Raw genomic sequence first — 25,756 nt, 5'->3', positions numbered from 1 at the left:
GCCCGTAGGCTTATTAGTCGAGCGAGTGATTCGAACTCAAAGTAATGTAGCCCGTAGGCTTAATGGTCGAGTGAGTGTTTGCTCGAACTCGAAATAAGAGTAGCTCGTAGGCTTAGTAGTCGAGTGAGTACTTGCTCAAACTCGAAGTGACATAGCCCGTAGGCTTATTAGTCGAGTGAGTGATTCGACCTCAAAGTAATGTAGCCCGTAGGCTTAATGGTCGAGTGAGTGTTTACTCGAACTCGAAATAAGAGTAGCCCGTAGGCTTAGTAGTCGAGTGAGTACTTGCTCAAACTAGAAATGACATAGCCCGTAGGCTTATTAGTCGAGTGAGTGATTCGAACTTGAAGTAATGTAGCCCATAGGCTTAATGGTCGAGTGAGTGTTTGCTCAAACTCGAAATAAGAGTAGCCCGTAGGCTTAGTAGTCGAGTGAGTACTTGCTCAAACTCAAAGTGACGTAGCCCGTAGGCTTATTAGTCTAGTGAGTGATTCGAACTCGAAGTAATGTAGCCCGTAGGCTTAATGGTCGAGTGAGTGTTTTCTCGACCTCGAAATAAGAGTAGCCCGTAGGCTTAGTAGTCGAGCAAGTGATTCGAACACGAAGTAACGTAGCCCGTAGTCTTAATGGTCGAGTGAGTGATTGCTCAAACTCGAGATGATGTAGCCCGTAGGCTTATTAATCGAGTGAGTGATTCGAACTCGAAGTAATATAGCCCGTAGGCTTAATGGTCAAGTGAGTTCTTGCTCGAACTTGAAGTGATGTAGCCCGTAGGCTTATTAGTCGAGTGAGTGATTCGAACTCGAGGTAATATAGCCCGTAGGCTTAATGGTCGAGTGAGTGATTGCTCGAACTCGAAGTAACAGTAGCCCGTAGGCTTAGTAGTCGAGTGAGTGATTCGAACTCTAAGTAATGTAGCCCGTAGGCTTAATGGTCAAGTGAGTGTTTGCTCGAACTCGAAATAAGAGTAGCCCGTAGGCTTAATAGTCGAGTGAGTGCTTGCTCGAACTCGAAGTGATGTAGCCCGTAGGCTTATTAGTCGAGTGAGTGATTCAAACTCGAGGTAATGTATTCCGTAGGCTTAATGGTCGAGTGAGTGATTCCTCGAACTCGAAGTAAGAGTAGCCCGTAGGCTTAGTAGTCGAGTGAGTGATTCGAACTCGAAGTATTGTAGCCCGTAGGCTTAATGGTCGGGTGAGTGTTTGCTCGAACTCGAAATAAGAGTAGCCCGTAGGCTTAGTAGTCGAGTGAGTGCTTGCTCAAACTCAAAGTAATGTAGCCCGTAGGCTTAGTAGATAGTCCCCGAGTGAGAATGAGTGCTCGAACTCGAGTCGGGGTAGCCCTTAGGCTTTGTAGTCGAGTTAGTGTTGCTCGAACTCGTTGATTTTTCGGTTGGCAGTCCCCGAGTTATGGGTTAATGGTCGGCCCTTAAGCCTGTTTGTATAATAGATCTCGAAATAGAGGAATTTTTCTTGGATATAAGATATCGGTAAAGAAGAAATTTTTCTTTATAAGTCATTATACATGTGTTCATATTTTGTGTCAGGTCTCGGGCAAACTACATGGGCATGGCTCGTTTGACCATTTGGCCCTTACAATTTTTCCTGTCGAGACAGTGTTGCCAAGAAATAACGAAGTAACTTCCTTTGCACCGAATCTTGATAATCATCATTGATATGTTCAATGACAATGCCCCCCAGTATTCGAGGTTGATTGTAAGGAGGCCTCGGATACTGTTGAATTATTCTAAGTTAGCACGATCAATGGTTGCCTCATTAAAAAACCTTGCCGAAAAACCCATTTGGGACAAAAACCGGTCTAAGGGAAAAAAGAGTGCAATGCATGCTCTCTGGCCTAAAGGCTTCGAGTTGAATAATCCGTCCATCTTTGGTCGAATACCTGCAAGGGTTAGTTTCGAAATATGATTGAACAGGGGGGGCGTACCTTAGCAGTAGTATTGTTTTAGGCGTGACACGTTCCAATTGCTTGGTAGTTGATTGTCGTTTTATCAGATCGAGCTTGTAGGATTTCTACTATACTGCCGGTATCGATCTCTGGTCGGCCTTTGGTTGGTAGCCCTTTTAATATCGGACCCAGAAACCAACTGGTCGTCTTCGACTCTTATTTTGGATTGATATCGATTGTGCACATAGACCTAAGTAATAGCTGGGTACTCAATCAGATTATGCTTCAGCCGCCATGAAGCCATCGAGCTTTGTTCATTTAGACCTTGAGTGAAAGCTTGAACAGCCCAATCGTCTGTGACTGGTGGCAGATCCATTCGTTATATTTGAAAATGAGATACGAACTCCATTAGCATCTCGTTATTCTTTTGTCTTACCTTGAATAAGTCCGACTTCCTGGTTTCGACCGTTATGGCCCCGGCGTGTGCTTTTACGAAAGAATCTACAAGCATAGCAAAAGAATTGATAGAATTAGATGGTAAATTATGATACCATATCATTGCTCCCTTTGACAGGGTTTCACTGAATTTCTTCAATAACACGGATTCGATTTCATCGTCCTCCAGGTCGTTCCCTTTAATGGCACATGTGTAAGAGTGACATGTTCGTTGGGGTCGGTAGTTCCGTTTTATTTAGGAATCTCGGGCATGCAAAATTTTTTTGGGATCGGTTTAGGAGCCACGCTTAGGGGGAAAGGCTTTTGTACGAATTTTTTGGAATCTAAACTGTTCAATATCGGTGGTGCCCCCGGGATTTGATAAACCCTGGAGTTATATGTTTCCATATTTTTGTCGTTTTCCTCGATCCTCCTTTCTCCTGATTCTATTCGTTTGGTCAGTTCTTCGAACATCTTAGCAATTTCGGGATTAGTTCCTGATTCTTGCTCATTTGACCTTACTATAGCTGGCTCCGTTCCGTGGGTGATTTCTCGGGGTGGACTGGGCTCTAGTCTACTCGGTACCCGGGTTTAACTCTGCAACTGAGCTATCGCTACCTGTTGAGCTTGCAACATTTCAAAAATCATACGCAAGCTGATTTCGTCTTCGGTAACGTTGTGGGTGTCTCGAGCTGCAGATCGAGTACTATCATGAACACTATTTTCAGGTTCAGAACGTTGGTTTGCCTCAATGGCCATATGTGAGTAAACGTCCAATGGTACTTCGACTCGAGCTCCAACGACGTTGACGAGCGGCCTTTTGCCACTGGGCGCCAAGTTATTGTTCTCATCTTGAAGGCCAGCTTCGTTGTCGATAGGCAAGGCCATTAATCGGGAGTTCGATGTTGCTAGTCTGAAATCAGAGATGCTTTAAAATAAGCGTGAAACAATGAGTATTTCAGAGATTCATGTCAAATATCCACTGTTATCCTTAGCCCCACGGTGGGCGCCAAACTGTTTACCCGAAAAACAGATAGAGTTGAATTTGTATGTAGTTCTAAGGGTATGTAGTATAACTTGACACAAATCGTAAGAGTAAAATGGGAATATCGAATATTGATTGCAAAGAATAAAAAATAAACAAAGTTGGAAAGAAGATGATTTATGGACTAAGCAAGATGAATCAATCTATGTGGCTAAAAAGGGATAACTCTTCAATATAGGAGTGTATGATCTCTCAGTTACCATGTATGTAGAAACTTCCTTTTTTACAGAAATAATAACCAACCCTTTTATAGTGGAGGGATCCTACTTTAGATACAATTAAAAATATATAGTGGGACACACATGATAAATCAGCTTTTTCATAATTCGTGCCAGGATTCTCTCCCCTAGTGCAGTTGCAACGGCTCTTGTCTATGAGCTTGATATTGACTCGAGCTCGATATCGACTCGAGCTCGATTCTCATTCGGAGCCTTGTAGTGATTCGGGGTCAGTGTTGGTCGTTCTCTGCCTCATAAGCTCAATTACTTCACTTCGCATCATAGTTCGATTTGGATTCGAGCTCGACATTGATCGGTCTCCAGGGCTCAAAGTTTGATGACCTGACTTCGGACCTCAACCTGATATTATGAAGACGATCTTTGATCAAATGCATTACCATTTCGATCAGTTCGTGCGAAGGACTAAACCGGTTTTGACTACAAAACGTACTGTTTAATTAATATCTATAATGGTGGCATAAAATAACTTTTGTTATAAGAAAAATCAAATTATGGTGGATGTCTACTCTTCCTCCATGATCTTCTCAAATGCTTAATGACATATTCAATGATATATTTCTATGCTTAATGACATATTCAATGACATATTTTTCTTCACTTTTCATGCCTATATAAAGGCCTTGTAATAGATAAGAAAATACACACAATTGAAGAAGAAAATCTCTTCCTTCTCTCTATCTCTATTTCTTATTCATGTTTTACTAAATTACTTTTATTTCATAACAACATGTCTTGTTCATGTTTTACTAAATTTCTTTTATTTTATAACACGTTATCAGCACGAATTGCTCATTTCATGATCTTCTACGTCAAGACTATATAAATTATAAGCAGACAATGAGATCAAGTACAATGAAAAATGTCTTGGATGATAATACAAAGATAAGTTTTACATCCATCTAAACTCATTCATATTTTCATATATTTGTATTAACTTTATATGCAGTATTTAGTTAAAATATATTTTTCAATTGTATCCACTGCAATAAAGAACTGAAAAGGTATGTCTTTATTTGCTACATCTCTTATAGGACAAATATAATATTCCAACGTATATATATGTTCTGACCTTTTACATACTATGATAGATAATTATTAAGGTAATTTAGTAATAATTTTTTTACCATCACATGATGTATTTCATTGAAAGCAAAATTATCAAATATATAGGCGATTTTACAGTACCTTGCAAATTTGGCATTTGAATATACAATCAATATAAACTCATTATAGTTATAATTTATAATAGTCACAGTTATGCATTAAGCCTTAAATATTTTTGCTGGAAACATAAGGCTCATTCCTCCGTATTGGATTTTTTTGGTGAAGTTCTTATAGTCTTTGAAATATAAGTGGTTATAGGTTATCTGCACCTTTCCCCTAAATAATTAATTAAAATATAAAAGTGATTGTATCATTTTAAAAAAAAATGGCATATATCCTAACTAGCATTTTTGTTGCAGAGGAATTATTTCAAGATTGAAATAGTTATATATGTCTTCTTGAAAGTTAATTTACTTATGCCTATAATTATGAAGTAATAATATTTTAAAGGCTCGAGTGCGAGTCCTAGTGAATTTTGGCCTATTATGCCAAAGATTGAGGGTAAGATGATGGGTTCAAGTCCCAACATACTATGTTGATAAAAAGACACTGGATTCAAGTTCCAACGCATTATGGCCTAGCATGCCTTTATATGGGTAAGACATTGGGTTTGAGTCCTAATGCACCATATTGATAATAATAATAACTAAAGAAAAAATATATATTTTTCATGAAAAAACATAAAGCGTGTCCCACTTGATTTGCTCCATTCTTGAAGTGAATGTGATAGCAGTGCATGATAAGTCTAAATAAAGACAAGTCGTTGAAAAATGAATGTGGGCGTGCGAAAGGCCAAAATAATAATAGTTATCACTATGGTAATTATAAAAAGGGAGAACAAGACAATGTTTACCATCAAATTGGTATGAAAAAAATAAAATAAAGCACATTGTATGATTATACTCCATTCTTTGAAGAGAATGTGACATGTGATAAACATTGAGAATGCATACTCATTCCTGAAAGTGAATGTAAAAATATATATGTAATAAAGATTATGCATAATAATGTACTAGTGCATGGTTGGATAATTACTACAACTCACCTCTAAGGCGAGTTTGAGACAAAGAAAGATAATGAATATTATTGTGTACTTACATGAATATATCATTGGTCGCATACATGTGATACGCCAAATATTTTGTCAAGCCTTATGAAAGTTATTAAAAGCAAAATTAAAGCAAGAAATTATTTTGCTTATGATGATTTTGAACATGAAAATTATTATGATATGATTCTCTTTGTGAAGGAGACATTCATTATATGGATGGTGTGACAAAAGATCTTGTAGTAAAAAAGCAATTAAGAGATCTGAAAGAACTAATTTGTTACTACCCAAATGAATGAAATTGTTCATGATATTAATCTTGTAGTAAGTCTCAAAAGAAACATTTTGATTTACAAATATATTAGCCAAAGTAGTTGGTATATTGAGACTATAAATGAAAAGAAGATTGAATATCTTTATATTACTATAATCATACCGGGTAAATATAAAATGTTACCTGACTTTTCTTCTATTTGTACTACACAAGTATAAGCATGATGATGCAATCACAAGCCACAAGTAAACTAGAGGTTTACTGAAATAAATATTAGTTGGCATGACCGGTTGACCATCTCGGTTCAATTATGATGCGAAAATTTAATTGAGAATTATATTGGCATATATTGAAGAAATATAAGATTCTTCAAGAATTCTCTTCTGCTGCTTATTTTCATGATATACCAGTTAAGGTTGGGATTAAATCTCTTGATTTATGGAACGAATAAAATGTGATAAATATGGGTCCAGTCACCTTCTATGTAGACCGTTTACTATTATATAATTTTAATAGATACATCTATTCTATGGTCACATGTGCATTTGTTATCAACTTGCAGTTTGGCTTTTGCAAGATTGATTGCTCAAATTATTAGAGTACAGTTCCATAATATAAATTATGATAATTTATCTTGATAATACTGGTTTAAATTCAAGTTGGTTTAGCAGAAATTGTATGCCTCCAATTATATCTAAACCATTGGTTATGAGAACAAAATTGCCAAAATAAAATTTGGTACGTGATATATTATTTAATATACAACAGCACTTGTGCGCATCTAGCCAAGTTATGATAAGTTCTCCCTATCACAATCGGTTCAGGGTCAGAAACTTAATAATTTTCATCTAGAAATATGAATGTGCTATATGATTTAATTGTTTCACCACAATGCACAAAGATGTATCCCCAAATAAGGCTAGGGATATTTATTGGTGATCCCAATAATAGGGGGAGAAAATGGGCAGCTGAAAAAGTAATGCATGTAATGAATTATTATGAGTACATCTAGATCCTCGTACAAGAAAATGTGAACTTGAAGTTCAAGTGATAATTTATTTGCAAAATATTGTCAGGCGTATTTGTTGACCCAAAACTAAATGTCATATTCAGCTGCTAATGCTCCAAATAAAATAAAGTTCATAATGAATAGAGTCTATAGCATGCATGAAGCATAATAGACTAATCGGTTCCAAAGATAAAACTCCTTGAAGAAGGAGAGGAGCAAATGTTCAAGATGGTCATAATAAGGAGGCAAGTGCTCTAGAAGAGCACCACGACATAACACTTCATAAGAACTCATGGGAGAGGCTCAGGTACCTGAAGATAATAAGATAAAGAGATCTCAATAAGTTATATTTTTATTGGGTAATAGTAGAACCGATATAAAATGATCGTTGACGATATTGTTAATATAATCTTGCGCTCAATATTATTAATATTGACGAGGTTCTTGAGCTCAAATCTGTCATAAAATTTGGACAGATAAATGACTGGCCAAATGAAAAATACGTAATGAAAATTAATTTCACCTGAAAAATTATGAAGTTGGACGGATAGTCCCAACATCTGAAAGTATAAAGCCAGTGGAGGTATAAATGTGTTCTTGTGCAGAAAAAAAAAGTCAAGTCGATAAACATAAAGACGACTTGTGTCACAAGAAAATTTATAAATATCCTGGCATTGATTATATAGAGACATGTTCTCCTGTGGTAGATGTCGCCATTTCAGGTTTTAATCTGGCAATACAAGAAAAATATGATATGCGTATAATGGAAATCATTGAGGATTTAAATTGTTCTGAAGCATATTAAGGTTTCCAAGAAATTTATTAAATAAAGCTTCAAAAATCCTTATACGGATTGAAACAATCAGGGCGCATGTGGTATAATCGCCTGAGTGAGTACCTGTTGAAAGAAGGGTACAAGAATGATTCAATTTGTCCTTGTGTCTTTATAAAAAGATCTGGATTTAAATTTGTTATAATCACCATGTATGTTAATGATTTAAATATCATTGGAACTCCTAGGGAGCTTCCTACAGCAGTAGACTATTTAAAGAAAGAATTTGAAATGAAAGATCTTGGAAAGACAAAATTTTGTCTTGGTCTACAAATTGAGTATATGAAAGATGAAATTTTTGCCCATCAACCAGCATACACTAAAATAATTTTAAAGTGATTATATATGGATAAAGCACATCCATTCCGACCTCATAAAAATAATGAAGAGTTTCTTGGTCCCGAAGTACCATATCTTAGTGCAATTGGTGCACTAATGTATCTTTCTAACATTACAAGGTCTGACATAACTTTTTCAGTTAATGTCTTAACAAGATATAGCTCTACTCCTACAAGAAGATATTGGAATAGAATCAAACACATATTGCGGTATCTAAAAGGGACTACCGATATGGGATTATTTTATGACAATAATTGCAGTCCTGATCTTGTTGGTTATGCCGATGCTGGGTATTTATACGACCCACACAAGGCTCGATCTCAAACAGACTATGTGTTTACATATGGAGACACTGCCATATCTTGGCGATCGACTAAGCAATCAATCATGGCTACTTTATTTAATCATGCTGAGATAATTGCTATTCATGAAGCAAGTCGAGAATGTGTATGGTTGAGGTCTATAATACATCTTATTCAAGACAAATGTGGTTTAAAGTATGACAAACTACCCACAATTTTGTATGAAGACAATGCAGCATGCATAGCCCAATTGAAGGGAGGATTCATAAAGGGGATAGGACAAAGCAAATTTTACCAAAGTTATTTTTCACACATGATCTTCAAAAGAATGGTGATATCAATGTGCAACAGATCCGTTCAAGTGATAATATAGCTGATCTGTTCACCAAATCTCTACTGACGTCGACCTTCAAGAAACTAGTGTACAAGATTGGAATGCGAAGGCTCAAGGATGTGAATTGATGCTCTCATCAGGGGAGTTAATACGCGTTGTACTCTTTTTCCCTTACAAGGTTTTATCCCACTGGGTTTTCCTTGCAAGGTTTATAATGAGGCAACCAAAAGGCGTATTTCTAAACATGTGTACTCTTTTTCCTTCACTAGAATTTTTTTTCCCATAGGATTTTTTTCTAATAAAGTTTTAATGAGGCACATTATCTATGGACATCCAAGGGGGAGTGTTATAAGAAAAATTAAATTATGGTGGATGTCTACTCTTCCTCCATGATCTTCTCAAATGCTTAATGACATATTCAATGACATATTTCTATGCTTAATGACATATTCAATGACATATTTTTCTTCACTTTTCATGCCTATATAAAGGCCTTGTAATAGATAAGAAAATACACACAATTGAAGAAGAAAATCTCTTCCTTCTCTCTATCTCTATTTCTTGTTCATGTTTTACTAAATTGCTTTTATTTCATAATAATATGTCTTGTTCATGTTTTACTAAATTGCTTTTATTTTATAACAACTTTCACGTTAACTTCTCTGATTCTTTTTCCTTTTTTCCGGTCAAAAGTTTTTGAGATATTTATTTACGTACCTTGGTGAATAATAATAAAAATCTCAAGGCAACCCTGACCTATCAGTCAACTAAAGCACACGTAAGTTGGAATATGGGCAACCAATCAAATTTATGTGTCTAATATTCCAAGCAAGCTAGGATTGATTGTATTATTTAAATTAAATTATATGGGGTTATTTTAACATAGATTGTTAAACATATTAAAAGTACATTTGGGTTATATTTCTGTCTGGCCGATTTGTTACTTAGCTTGTTTGAACTTTGAACATGAAGAAAATTCAAGAAAGCAACAAAAACAGGAAGTTTTATTGACAAAGTCTCATATATTCTATTGATTTTCTTGAAGTTAAGCCGCCCTTTTCCATTTTCATAGCAATACATCCATTGAATTAAATAAATGTTGTAACTTGTACGATATCCAAGTTAAGCAAAACCTGATCTAGCTTGTCCAAAATATTAGTCCTTGTCATATACTCTATGATTTGTTTAGTCATACGCAGCCAAATTCGATAATATAGTAAATATCGAACTTAGACTAATGACATTAATAGTCACGCTAATTTGATCATTAATTGTGTGTTTGAAGATTCAAACCGTGTGCTGGAATTTTCTAAATTAAAACGATCACGGTCTGCGTTGTAAATGCATCACTAGGTTTTTTTTTAAAACTTCATTGTGGAAAAATATAAGACCTAACTGCAAACTTATGTAGCATATAAATACTCAAGAAAAGATGGAAGAATGCCAACTATGCAAAAATGGAAAAGTCATATGCGGAAGTATGACAAAACTTGAAGAAATAAAAAAGTATTATCACAATAAAATATACTTCAAAAACAAATCAAGGACATATACCTCATGTGAGGCTTAAAGAAAGAGTGAAAGTATATTTGACTAATTAAAATGCAGCCAACTATTTAATCTCTTGAGGTTGAAAAATACTATCCCTTTTCATCTATAGAGAATCTCCTTAACCTAACATTTTCGGGTACTTCGAAAATTTTAGTAATTCATTTGATCGACAAAATTATTCTCTAACCAAAACTTTCGATTTTGGTTTAACTAGTCGTTAGTATTGTTTTATATTGCTCTAAGCTAGTGGTCTCAAAATGGTTAAAAGAAAATAATTAGGCACACATATTATCCACTAAAAAATAGGTTGGATAATGAACTTTTTAAAAACGGGTCAAATATGGATAAGAACCATATTATCCATTTAGAAAATGGATAACCAATAGGTAACCAATGAATAACCAATGGGTTTAACTTTTATATTTGTAAAGCCTCAAATTGGGGGTTCCTCAAATTTGGGAGACTAGAAATTCTCGCAAAAGTCATTATATTCAAGAAGTAATGGATAATATGGTTCCCATATTAACCGCCGGTTAACCCATTTTTTATCCGTAAATATGGGTCTGGTCAAATATAAATATTGGTGGACAGAGGCAACACTCACACGTGTCGGATCTATCGGAAGCACTCTTTCTACCCTCAAGGTAAAGGTAAGGTCTACGTACACACTAGCCTCCCCAAACCCCACTCGTGAGATTACACTAAGTTTGTTGTTGTTGTTGTTGTAGAGCCAAAGACTCAAACGTGGTTCTTGTCATCGATCAAATGGTCCGTTAATGTACTTGTTTGACTCAAAATTTAGATTTAGGTTCAAACAATTAGATTTTCTAATAAAATAGAGTTAATCTTAACCAATATTAATATCCAAAAGATATATTAACCGATTTTGTAGCGAGATATCACGAATATTATCTGTGTAGCAATAAATGGCGACAATACTACTATATTCAATTGTGATGACCCAAAATGTCATCTTTAAATTTAATAAGTAATTCTGTGTTTTAAGACCTCGAAAAGTACCATTTATCATTCCTCGACTTGCGTGCACAGTCCGTAAAATTTTTCGGAAAGTTTTCATGTGAAAAATGGATTAAAATGGGAAATAGAGCTTTAAAACTCAACTAAGTTGATTTTGGTCAACATTTTAAGCGAACGGATCCAGGTCAGTATTTTGAAAATTTCAGTAGCTCTGTATCGTAATTTGAAACTTGGACGTATGCCCGGAATTTAATTTGGAGGTCCCTAGCTCAAGTTATGACCATTTAACGGAACTAGCAATTTAAAGGATAAATATTCCAAGTTTGACCACGGGGTTGACTTTTTGATATCGGAGTCGGAATCTGATTCTGGAAATTTGAACAGCTCCGTTATGTCATTTATGACTTGTGTGCCAAATTTGAAGTCATTCCAGATTCATTTAATATGTTTTGGCACGAGATTTGCAAATTAAAAGTTTAAAACTCAAAGTTCGAATCGGGGTATGAATTATAATTTCAGTGTTGTTTGATGTGATTTTAGACCCCGAGTCAGTCCGTATTATGTTACGAGACTTGTTGGTATATTCGAGCGGGGTCCCGAGTACCCCGAGAGTGAAACGGATTGAAATCGGAACAAGAATTAGACTTAAGCAAAAATCTGAAATTTGGGTTCTGGTATAATCGCACCTGCGGAATCTTGACCGCAGGTGCGAGCTCGCAGAAACGAGACTTACATCACAGATGCGGCCTTCGCAGGTGCGGCCCTTTTGCGCAGAAGCGGACGTCGCAGGTGCGACATTTTGTCCGCAGATGCGGAACCTCGTCTGGCAGCCCCTTTTCGCAGATGCGAGATTTTTCTCGCAGATGCGAGCTCGCATGTGCGAGCCCAGGCACCGCAGATGCAAATATGCTGGGCAGAATACTTAAAATCGGGTCTTAGCCATTTTTACTCATTTTTGAGTTTTGAGTCTCGGATTTGGGCGATTTCAAGGGGGATTTTCACTACTTTGAACTGGGTAAGTGTTCTTTATCATAAAGTGATTATATTTCACAAATCCATATCTATATTCATCATTTATTTCGGATTTAGATGGAAGAAATTGGAATTTTTGTAAAACTTTCCAAAAACGAAAAATTTAGATTTGAAGGTCCATTTGATATCGAAATTGGACAAATTTGGTATGGTTGAACTCGTATCGGAACGGGTGTTTGAATTTCACGAGTTTTTTCGGGATTTGAGACGTGGGTACCACTGTCGAATATTTTAATGAATTTCAGATTTTTATTCGGAAAATTTGTAAATTCTTATGATTAGTATTGAATATATTGAATTATTTGTGAATAGATTTAAAGCTTTCGGAGGCAAATTTAAAAGGAAAAGTTGTGGTTGAATAATTGATTGGAATTTGCAAAGCGAGGTAAGTGTCGGGGTTAACCTTGACTTCAGGGAATAGAACCCTTAAATTGTTTGTTATGTGATTTGCATGTAAACGACGTATAGGCGAGGTGACGAGTGTCTATACGTCGTCAAATTAATTGTTTGCCTGCTTACTTGAAAAATCATAAATTATTTTTAATCATAAATTAAATATTATAATAATTGTTTCTCTCTTATTCTTTGTCAAATATTAATTCTTGAATTCCTGCATTAATTGTTACATGTTATTTAAATTATGTGCCTTAATCATTATTTGACATTTAGCATATTAAATATCAAACTGCTTATTTGCTGATTTCTATAATAAATTGCTATTTGTCATTGTTTGCTTCATAATTAAATTATAATTATTGTATACTTGTTGTCTGATGATTTTATGTTAATTGTTGCGTTTATTGGGGAATTTCTTCTATAAGAATTGATTGGTAAATGAATATGTTGGAGGAGGGGGTTGCACGCCGCAACAAGATTGATTATAATGAATATATTGGAGGATCGGGTTGCACGCCGCAACAGACTTATTAAAAGTCAATATTGGAGGATCGGGTTGCACGCCGCAACAGACTTATTTAAAAGTCAATATTGAGCGATCGGATAGCACGCCGCAATAGACTTATTTAAAAGTTAATATTGGGCGATCGGATTGCACGCCGCAATAGACTTATTTAAAAGTCAATATTGGGCGATAGGATTGCACGCCGCAATAGACTTATTTAAAAGTCAATATTGGGCGATCGAATTACACGCCGCAATAGACTTATTTAAAAGTCAATATTGGGGGATCGGATTGCACGCCGCAACAGACTAATTTAAAAGTCTATATATATACTTGATTGAAATAAATATATGACAGACTTGATTAAAAGGAATATATTGGGAGAGCAGGTTGCACGCTGCAACAGAATTGAATGTGAATATATTGTGAGAGCAGGTTGCACGCTGCAACAGATTTGGGTGAAATAATAATGGATTAGGACTGCTGAGTTGGCTTCAATTATTATAAATGAGTTACCTGATTTATTTCTATTATTTGTTGTTGTTATTAATATTGCGTACAGGTTAATGTAAGTGAACCGCCTTAGCCTCGTCACTACTTCGTCGAGGTTAGGCTCAGCACTTACAAGTACATGGGGTCGGTTGTACTGATACTACACTCTGCACTTCTTGTGCAGATTTTGGAGTTGGTCCCAGCGGCATACCCTAGTTTTGCCCGGATTTCAGCTACTCGAAGGAGACTTGAGGTATAACTGCATGGCGTCCGCAGTTCTGAAGTCCCCGTCTATTGTACTTTAGCTGTGTGTTTATTTCTAGACAGCTTTATATTATTCAGACGTTTATTTGTATTTATTCTAGAAGCTCGTGCACTTGTGACACCAATTCTGGGATGGTATTTAGACATCGTTATTATTATGGATTATTTTAAAATTGCTTCCGCATTTGCTTCCTTGTTATTAATAAACTTAAAATTGTTTTAAAAATGGATAATGTTATTCTAACGTTGGCTTGCCTAGCAAGTGAAATGTTAGGCGCCATCACGGTCCGAAGGTGGGAATTTCGGGTCGTGACAGTTGGTATCATAGCACTAGGTTACATAGGTCTCACGAGTCACGAGCAAGCTTAGTCGAGTCTGAAGGATCGGTACTGAGACGTCTGTACTTATCTCTCAGAGGCTACGAAGTTTAGGAACAATATCACTTCTTTCTTATTCTGTCGTGCGATTTTATTCTATCATCGATGATTGAACCATTCTACTCTTATTCTCTCGCAGATGGTGAGAATACGTAATACCTCTATTGATGGGCAGGGACCAAAACCCCCGGTGGAAACTATGGCCTGGGGTAAAGGTCAAGGCCGAGGTCGTGCTAGAGGCCGAGGCAGAGGCCGAGGTAGAGCTCAGTCCAGAGCTCGAGCAACTGCACCTGTTGTAGAACCTCAGGTAGACTTTCAGGATGAGGTCCCAGTTTAGAATATACCAGTTGGACTAGTTCAGGTCCCGGAAGGATTCATAGCCACTCCAGTACTTCAGGATGCTCTAGTCCGTTTGGTAAGTCTTATGGAGGGCGTGGCTCAGAATGGTACATTTCCAGTGGCACCAGCCGTCTCACAGGCTGGGGGAGGAGCACAAACTCCCACTACTCCTGCTCCGGAGCAGATGGCTCCCCAGAATCAGGCTCCAGCAGCCCCGCCAGCTGGGGTAGTTCAGCCAGTTGTTGCAGCACAGACCGGTGATAGGCCCGCCATGTCTTTTGAGGCCTTATTGAGACTGGATAAGTTCACTAAGCTCTTTCCAGTTCACTTCAGTGGTACACTTTCTGAGGACCCATAGGATTATCTTGAACGCTGCCATGAGGTGCTGCGAAACATGGGTATAGTTGAGACCAATGGAGTTGATTTTGCGGTATTCCAGATGACGGATTCCACCAAGAGGTGGTGGAGAGATTACACATTGACCCGACCAGTCGGATCGCCTGCACTTACCTGGGAGCAGTTCTCTCAGCTATTTCTGGAGAAGTTCCTCCCTATCACACTGAGAGAGGAATTCCGCAAGCAATTCGAGCGTCTACAACAGGGCAGTATGATTGTTACTCAGTATGAGTCCCGTTTTGTAGATTTGGCTCGTCATGCTCTCCTTTTACTACCTACGGGGGGAGAGAGAGTGAGGAGGTTCATTGAGGGACTCACTAACCTTATCAGACTTCAAATGGCCAAGGAGACCGGAAGTGAGATTTCTTTTCAGTGGCTGCTAATGTCGCATGGAGGATCGAGATGGTTCTTGCACAAAGAGGGCAGAGGTCCGATAAGAGGCCTCGACAGTTCGGTGGTTACAGTGGTGCCTCGTCTGAAGGCCGGGGTAATTTTGGTAGGGGTCATCCTCCCAGACCATTTCATTCAGCACTTCATGTATCTCCCGGTGCTTCAGGGAGTCATGGTCCTATTATGCCTTACTCTGGGCAGCCAGTATTCAGTGCACATTCAGCTCCTATCAGTGCACCACCACTCTAGAGTTACTACAGTGGTTACTCAGCCCATCTGGGTCAGCTTCAGCTTCAGCAGCCACGGCATCAGGATGGGTGTTATGAGTGTGGGAATATTGGTCACATCAGGAGGTATTGCCCTAGATTGGCGAGTAACAGATCTCGGCAAGATTCTCGTGCCATCATACCGGCACCGGTTGCTTCACCGCCTGCTCAGCCAGCTAAAGGTAGGGGTCAGGCAGTTAGAGGTGGAGGTCAGGCCATTAGAGGTGGAGGTCAGGCCATTAGAGGTGGAGGTCAGACCGTTAGAGGTAGAGGCCAGCCAGTTAGAGGCCTTCCCAGGGATGCAGTTCAGAGTGGTGGGGCCCAGCCCCGATTTTATGCTTTTCTAGCTAGGCCTGAGGCCGAGTCATCTGATATTGTGATCACAGGTATTATTCCAATTTGCCATAGAGATGCTTCAGTTCTATTTGATCCAGGATCTACTTATTCCTATGTGTCCTCCTATTTTGCTTCATATTTGGTTGTGCCTTGTGATTCTCTGAGTGTATCTACACCGGTGAGAGACTCTGTTGTAGTAGATCATGTCTATCATTCATGTGTAGTTACTACTGGTAATCTTGAGACCAGTATGGATCTTCTACTTCTTGATATGGTAGATTTTGATGTCATCTTGGGTATGGATTGGTTGTTTCCTTACCATGTTATATTGAACTGTCATGCTAAGACAGTGACCCTAGCTATGTCGGGGTTACCTCGGTTAGAGTGGAAAGGAACTTCTAGCCATTCTGTCAGCAGGGTTATTTCTTATATGAAAGTTCGGCGTATGGTAGAGAAAGGGTGTCTAGCCTATTTGGCTTATATTCGCGATCCCAGTGCGGTTGTCCCTTCTATGGACTCAGTACCAGTTGTTCATGAATTTCCAGAAGTATTTCTTGCAGATTTGCTGGGGATGCCACCCGACAGAGATATTGACTTCTGTATTGATTTGGCTCCGGGCACTCATCCCATTTCTATTCCACCATACTGTATGGCCCCGGCAGAGTTGAAAGAATTGAAAAGGCAGATACAAGACTTGCTTGATCAGGGATTCATTAGACCCAGTGTCTCGTCCTGGGGTGCACCAGTATTATTTGTAAAGAAGAAAGATGGCTCTATGTGGATGTGTATAGATTATCGGCAGTTGAATAAGGCCACTATCAAAAACAAATATCCGCTGCCAAGAATTGATGACTTATTTGATCAGCTTCAGGGTGCCAAGGTATTTTTGAAAATTGATTTGAGATCTGGTTACCATCAGTTGAAGATTAGGGCATCTGATGTCCCTAAGACAGCTTTTCGGACTCGGTATGGGCATTACAAGTTCCTAGTGATGTCATTTGGGTTGACAAATGCTCCAGCAGCATTTATGGATTTGATGAATCGGGTGTTCAAGCCTTATTTGTATTCTTTTATGGTTGTATTCATTGATGATATCTTGATTTACTCTAACAGTCGAGAGGAGCATGAGCAGCATCTTCGAAGTGTGCTTCACACCTTGAAGAATAATCAGTTATATGCCAAATTTTCAAAATGTGAGTTTTGGTTAGACTCGGTTGCCTTTTTGGGACATATTGTATCGGTAGAAGGCATAAAGGTGGATCCTAAAAAGATTGAGGCTGTTCAGAATTGGCCTAGACCTACTTCGGTTACAGAGATCCGGAGTTTCCTAGGTTTGGCAGGTTATTATCGCCGGTTCGTGGAAGGATTTTCATCTATAGCAAGCACATTGACCAGACTAACCCAGAAGGGTGTTCCATTCAGATGGTCAGATAAGTGTGAGTTGAGCTTTCAGAAGCTCAAGACCGCTTTGACTACGGTGCCAGTATTGATATTACCCACAGGTTCAGGATCGTATACGGTATATTGTGACGCATCTCACATTGGGCTTGGTGCAGTATTAATGCAAAATGGTAAAGTAATTGCATATGCATCGCGACAGTTGAATGTTCACAAGAAGAATTATCCTATTCATGACTTAGAATTGCCAGCCATTGTTCATGCGCTGAAGATTTGGAGGCATTACCTCTACGGTGTCTCGTGTGAGGTATTTACTGATCATCGTAGCCTTCAGTCTCTGTTCAAACAAAAAGATCTTAATTTGAGGCAGAGAAGATGGTTGGAGTTGTTGAAAAACTATGATATCACCATTTTGTATCACCCCGGAAAGGCCAAGGTAGTGGCCGATGCCTTGAGTAGAAAGGTTGTGAGTATGGGTAGTCTTGCGTATATTCCGGTTGGTGAGAGACCATTAGCTGTAGATGTTCAGACTTTGGCTAACCAGTTCATGAGGTTAGATATTTCAGAACCCAGTCGGGTTCTAGCTTGCACAGTCGCTCGATCTTCTTTATATGAGCACATCAGAGAGAGGCCGTATGATGATCCTCATTTACTTGTCCTTAAGGAAACGGTGCAGCACGGTGATGCCAAACAGGTTGCTGTAGGGGAAGATGGAGTTCTACGAATGCATGGCCGTATTTGTGTGCCTAATGTGGATGGGCTTCGTGAATTAATTCTCGAAGAGGCACACAGTTCCAGGTATTCTATTCATCCAGGTACCGCTAAAATGTATCAAGATTTGTGGCAACATTATTGGTGGAGGAGAATGAAAAAGGATATAATTGCACATGTAGCTCAGTATCTGAATTGTCAGCAAGTTAAGTACGAGCATCAGAGACCTGGTGGTTTGCTTCAGAAGTTAGAAATTCCTGAGTGGAAGTGGGAGCGTATCACTATAGATTTTGTAGTTGGGCTCTCACGGACTCAGAGAAAATTTGACGCAGTTTGGGTCATTGTGGACAGGTTGACCAAGTCAACCCATTTCATTCCAATGGCAGTTACCTATTCTTCAGAGAGGTTAGCTGAAATTTACATTGGTGAGATTGTCCGCCTTCACGGTGTGCCCGTGTCTATTATTTTAGATTGAGGTACGCAGTTTACCTCACATTTTTGGAGGGCTGTACAGCGTGAGTTAGGCACGCGGGTGGAGTTGAGTACAGCATTTCATCCACAGACAGACGGACAGTCAGAGCGCACTATTCAGATATTGGAAGATATGCTTCGCGCTTGTGTTATAGACTTTGGAGGTTCTTGGGATCATTTCTTGCCACTTGCGGAGTTTGCTTATAATAATAGCTACCAGTCAAGCATTCAGATGGCTCCATATGAGGCATTATATGGAAGGCGATGCCGATCACCAGTTGGTTGGTTTGAACCGGGAGAGACTCGGTTGTTGGGTACCGATTTGGTACAGGATGCCTTGGATAGGTTAAGATTATTCAGGATCGACTTCGTACAGCTCAGTCTAGGCAAAAGAGTTATGCCGACAGTAAAGTTCGTGATATTGCATTCATGGTTAGAGAACGAATATTGCTTCGGGTTTCACCTATGAAAGGTGTAATGAGGTTCGGAAAAGAAGGGCAAGTTGAGCCCTAGGTATATCAGACCCTTTGAAATTCTTGAAAGGGTGGGTGAAGTAGCCTACAGGCTTGCATTACCACCTAGTTTATCAGCGGTTCATCCGGTGTTCCATGTGTCTATGCTCCGTAAATATCATGGTGATCCATCCCATGTGTTAGATTTTAACTCAGTCCAATTGGACAAAGATTTGACTTACGAGGAGGAGACGGTGGCTATTCTAGCCCGGCAGGTCCGACAGTTGAGGTCAAAGAGTTATCCTTCAGTTCGGGTGCATTGGAGAGATCAGCCGGTAAAGGCTACCTAAGAGTCCGAGTCGAACATGCGGAGTAAATATCCACACCGTTTCTCCAGCTCAGGTACTTTTTCTAACTCCGTTCGAGGACGAACGTTTGTTTTAGAGGTGGAGAATGTGATGACCAAAATGTCATCTTTAAATTTAATAAGTAATTTTGTATTCTAAGACCTCGAAAAGCACCATTTATCATTCCTCGACTTACGTGCACAGTCCGTAAAATTTTCTGAAAAGTTTTCATGTGAAAAATGGATTAAAATGGGAAATAGAGCTTTAAAACTAAACTAAGTTGACTTTGGTCAACATTTTGAGCAAACGGATCCGGATCAGTGTTTTGAAAATTTTAGTAGCTACGTATCGTGAATTGGGACTTGGGCGTATGCCCGTAATTTAATTTGGAGGTCCCTAGCTCAAGTTATGACTATTTAACGGAACTAGCAATTTAAAGGTTAAATATTCCAAGTTTGACCACGTGGTAGACTTTTTGATATCGGAGCCGGAATCCGATTCTAGAAATTTGAACAGCTCCGTTATGTCATTTATGACTTGTGTGCCAAATTTGAAGTCATTCCGGATTCATTTAATATGTTTTGGCACGAGATTTGCAAATTAAAAGTTTAAAACTCAAAGTTCGAATCGGGGTGTGAATTATAATTTCAGTATTGTTTGATGTGATTATAGACCCCGAGTCAGTCCGTATTATATTACGGGACTTGTTGGTATATTCGAGCGGGGTCCCGAGTACCCCGAGAGTGAAACGGATTGAAATCGGAACAAGAATTGGACTTAAGCAAAAATTTGAAATTTGGGTTCTAGTATAATCGCACCTGCGGAATTTTGACCGCAGGTGCGAGCTCACAGAAACGAGACTTCCATCACAGATGCGGCCTTCGCAGGTGCGGCCCTTTTGCGCAGAAGCGGACGTCGCAGGTGCGACATTTTGTCCGCAGATGCGGAACCTTGCCTGGCATCCCCTTTTCGCAGATGCGAGATTTTTCTCGCAGATACGAGCTCGCATGTGCGAGCCCAGGCACCGCAGATGCGAAAATGCTTGGCAGAATACTTAAAATCGGGTCTTAGCCATTTTTACTCATTTTTGAGTTTTGAGTCTCGGATTTAGGCGATTTCAAGGGGGATTTTTTTGACTTTGAACTGGGTAAGTGTTCTTTATCATAAAGTGATTATATTTCACAAATCCATGTCTATATTCATCATTTATTTCGGATTTAGATGGAAGAAATTGAATTTTTTGTAAAACTTTCCAAAAATAAAAAAATTAGATTTGAAGGTCCATTTGATATCGGAATTGGACAAATTTGGTATGGTTGAACTCGTATCGGAACGGGTGTTCGAATTTCGCGAGTTTTTTTGGGATTTGAGACATGGGTCCCACTGTCGAATATTTTAATGAATTTTGAATTTTGATCCGGAAAATTTATAAATTCATATGGAATTAATTCTTATGATTAGTATTGAATATATTGAATTGTTTGTGAATAGATTTGAAGCTTTCGGAGGCAAATTTAAAAGGAAAAGTTATGGTTGAATAATTAATTGGAATTTGCAAAGCGAGGTAAGTGTCGGGGTTAACCTTGACTTGAGGGAATAGAACCCTTAAATTATTTGTTATGTGAATTGCATGTAAATGACGTGTAGGCGAGGTGACGAGTGTCTATACGTCGTCAAATTAATTTTTTGCCTGCTTACTTGAAAAATCATAAATTATTTTTAATCATAAATTAAATATTATAATAATTATTTCTCTCTTATTCTTTGTCAAATATTAATTCTTGAATTCCTGCATTAATTGTTATATGTTATTTGAATTATGCACCTTAATCGTTATTTGATATTTAGCATATTAAATATCAAACTGCTTATTTGTTGATTTCCATAATAAATTATTATTTGTCATTGTTTGCTTCATAATTAAATTATAATTATTGTATACTTGTTGTCTTATGATTTTATGTTAATTGTTGCGTTTATTGGGGAATTTCTTCTATAAGAATTGATTGGTAAATGAATATGTTGGAGGAGCGGGTTGCACGCCGCAACGAGATTGATTATAATGAATATATTGGAGGATCAGGTTGCACGCCGCAACAGACTTATTAAAAGTCAATATTAGAGGATCGGGTTGCACGCCGTAACAAACTTATTTAAAAGTCAATATTGGGCGATCAGATTGCACGCCGCAATAGACTTATTTAAAAGTCAATATTGGGCGATCGGATTGCACGCCGCAATAGACTTATTTAAAAGTCAATATTGGGCGGTCGGATTGCACGCCGCAATAGACTTATTTAAAAGTCTATATATATACTTGATTGAAATAAATATATGACAGACTTGATTAAAAGGAATATATTGGGAGAGCGGGTTGCACACTGCAACAGAATTGAATGTGAATATATTGTGAGAGCGGGTTGCACCTGCAACAGATTTGGGTGAAATAATAATAGATTAGGACTGTTGAGTTGGCTTCAATTATTATAAATGAGTTACCTAATTTATTTCTATTATTTGTTGTTGTTATTAATATTGCGTACAGGTTAATGTAAGTGAACCGCCTTAGCCTCGCCACTACTTCGTCGAGGTTAGGCTCAGCACTTACCAGTACATGGGGTCGGTTGTACTGATACTACACTCTGCACTTCTTGTGCAGATTTGGAGTTGGTCCCAACGGCATACCATAATTTTGCTCGGAATTCAGCTACTCGAAGGAGACTTGAGGTATAACTGCATGGCGTCCGCAGTTCTGAAGTCCCCGTCTATTGTACTTTAGCTGTGTGTTTATTTCTAGACAACTTTATATTATTCAGACCTTTATTTGTATTTATTCTAAAAGCTCGTGTACTTATGACATCAATTCTGGGATGGTATTTAGACATCGTTATTATTATGGATTATTTCAAAATTGCTTCCGCATTTGCTTTCTTGTTATTAATAAACTTAAAATTGTTTTAAAAATGGATAATGTTATTCTAACGTTGGCTTGCCTAGCAAGTAAAATGTTAGGCGCCATCACGGTCCGAAGGTGAAAATTTCGGGTCGTGACATCAACGATTCAAAAATAAAGGAGGTAGCATTAAATAACAATAAATAGCGATGGATAGCATTTAAATAAATTAAAGCACGTGAGCCACCCGGAAAGGGTGAGATTCTTTGATATTCTTTCCGGCAATGATAAATGATTGATGCGTCTTTGAATATTCGGATTCTCCTTAGATCATGGGAGAAAAGTTAGATCATGGTCTGAAGAAAAGATGTATTTTGTATGTGTATAAAAAAGTAAGAATCTTCAGAGAATATCAATGTGTTGTTTTGTATAATGATTGTCCAATCCCCTCTTTTAACTACATATCTTTCTATTTGTAAGGGCATATGGGCCAAAAAAAAACCCTAATAGTACATATCCGAGAAATATTCACTGGAATATTCTCTTTAAAGTTTTCTTTCTAAAACTTGGCGTTACTAATCTGCTAAAGGGATTACTCGTCCTCGTCCTCTACCTCCGCTGGGTTCTCGACCTCGCCTTTATCCTTCGTTCATATCAGATTGATGACATGTGGCCAATGGCAGAGTCAGAATTTTAACTAAGGGGAGTCAAAATATAAATAAGTAAGCATACGAAAAAATCAAGGGGAGTGAACGTATAGTATATACATATAAAATTAAGAATTTAATGCATTTACACAGTATAATTTCCGACGAAGGAGTATCAATTGACTCCCCTTGCCGATGAATGGCTTCGCCACCGCATGTGGCAACTTTCGAAGGATTTGTTAATAGTGATTAAGCTCACATATAATAATGACAACTTTTTAGCCCATACAGCACTAACGAGAGTTAGTCTATTGGTTAACAAGTTAAGGTAGAAAGTGTTGAATTTAAGAGTCCTAAGGTTCAAATATAGCGGAATTTGAATTTATGTTCTAACTTATATATACGTGACTCATGCAGGATATATTTTGCACAAGACACTATAACAATTCAAAACTTAGGTTTGTATGAGATTTCGAGGCAGAGCTTGTGAAAGTTTTAATACTATACTTCCCTATAAAAAATTATTTAAAAAATTTATTTATAAATATATAGTGAACTTTTTTGGCAAAATGGTGTAGAATGTTACTCTTCATAGCAAGGTATCTCTGCCACTACTTATATGCTTGTTTTTTTTTTTTCTATTTTCCATTAAGGTATAGAAGAATTAATCTAAATAGTTATCTACCTAACCATTTAAATTAAAAATTAATTGACATACATATAATATATATGTATATAATTATATATAAGTATACCGACTAAAAATGATAAATAATGAATAGGACCGGCTGTTTAGGTAAAAATCTTGTGTATCAGAGGATGTCAATCAAATTGTAAATACGGGCCAAGGTGAATAACCTTGAAGCCCAAAAAGGGGAAAAGCCCATAAAGTTACTAGCTGGGCCTTGAGAATATGAGCTCGCACACAATCTCAAGTGTTTTAGGGTTTTTGTGAAGCCGTCACTTCGTCACCGTTCTTCGTCTATAAATGCCAATAAATCGCCGAATACTCTGTAAACTTAGAATTCACAGCTAAACACATTTTTATGTCTCATTTCTTCGATTGAATTTGTGATTTTTCTGATGCTTTCGTTTTTTTGGTTAATTGGTTTCGATGTATTTTCATGGCTAAATTGTGAAAAAGTAAGGTTGGGGTTGCGATGATTATAAAATAATTCCTCGTACTGAATGCTGTTGCCACGGCATGACAGACTCTTTTACACCCATAGAATATGAGCAACCCTATACCTATCTTTTCTACTTTTTTTCCCTATATACGAATATCTATTTGCTTCTGAGGTTGCAATGGTATACAATTAGTTGGTGTGTGTGATTTTTGTTGCATAATTTTCAGTACAAGATTAGTATGTTAGTGGATAGTTCTCATTGTTTATCTTTTTCATTAATTACATCTCATTAGGAGACTTTAACGTGGCTTACATATTAGATAATTTGTTTAAATTAAATTTTTTCTTATTTGTTATTTGATCAGAAGATAATAACTGCCTATGTCATGGTTAAACTACTTGGTTACTTCTTTTAGGTTAGGAGTTACGCACGAAATAGAAGTGATTTTAAGCATGAAACTGAACCAACAATGACTGAAATGTCATTTGTTTATTGCTTGTTGCGATAGCTTTGTGTATTACTCCATTAATTTACAACAGGTGGTATTAGAGTCTGCTTTTAGCTGGGTTGTTTAGTATCTAGTTTAGTTAATAATTGATATATCCCATTTTAATGAGCACAAAACAGAACAGACCTAAGCCATGGATAAATTCACAGAACAGACTAGCTACCGCATACTTTTCTAAATTCATGTAGATTCAGAATATCAAGTAAAACCTATACGACAAGTGGTGATAGATATAAGAACAAAATACATTAGTTTTTAAATCTGATGCATTTTATAAACAGACACATGTTTATACACGCACTAACATTCTGTTTAACAGTAGCCTGTTTGGATGGTTGTTATCTGTTGTATTGTTCGTATTGTTAATTTAAATGCAATGTTTGTTTTGATTATTACTTTAAATTTTATTGTATCGTATTTTTAAATCCGTTGTTACATAACGACGAAAAATTGAATTGGTGTGGTCGCGTTATTATCTTCCTTTTTCTTTTTCTCATCTTGCCCTTCCATATTATTAAATAATTCTATTTTATTATTTTTTATAATATTTCTATTTCGTACCTATTTGTTTTTCTTTATTTATAACATTTTAAGTTTGTTCTTCGTATTGTTGTTGTATAACATCAACAATATTAAGTTGATCACTGTTTTTTTGGAGGCCCAAGAGCCTGATTACTTTCAGAATATGATGTCCGCAATGGGTAGACCTTTTGCGAAAGCAATCAAAATAGGAGAAATGGTCGAAAATGGCCTCAAGACTGGCAGATTTGTAAGTCAAGCTGCTCTCAAAGCCACCACCCAAGCTATCCAAAATGGGTCGGGAATTTTGGCAAATAGAAAGAAGAGAGATGAAGGGTCCATGATGACTTCGGGATCCAGGGAAGTTCAAAGAGGGGCATCGCACCCTTATGTGCAAGTTCAGCAGGGGCAATCTAGCTACCCTCAAACTATGAATGCATCTTGATTTTTCTTGAGTGCATTGACTGTTGGATACATTGTTATTCTTCATTTCA

The 25,756-nt window shown here is 37.6% G+C and overlaps 1 non-coding gene across 1 annotated transcript; it reads left to right on the top strand.

Moving 5' to 3' along the window:
- Positions 1-24,258: 24,258 nt before the first annotated feature.
- Positions 24,259-24,349, top strand: LOC117274608 (small nucleolar RNA snoR8a). The gene has a single exon (XR_004504742.1). It is a non-coding gene; the product is annotated as a small nucleolar RNA snoR8a (small nucleolar RNA).
- The last annotated feature ends 1,407 nt before the right edge of the window (positions 24,350-25,756 follow it).

Source organism: Nicotiana tomentosiformis, chromosome 4 (genome assembly GCF_000390325.3).
Source record: "Nicotiana tomentosiformis chromosome 4, ASM39032v3, whole genome shotgun sequence".
Classification (NCBI taxonomy): Eukaryota; Viridiplantae; Streptophyta; class Magnoliopsida; order Solanales; family Solanaceae; genus Nicotiana; species Nicotiana tomentosiformis.
This window is presented reverse-complemented; position numbering and strand designations above follow the sequence as displayed.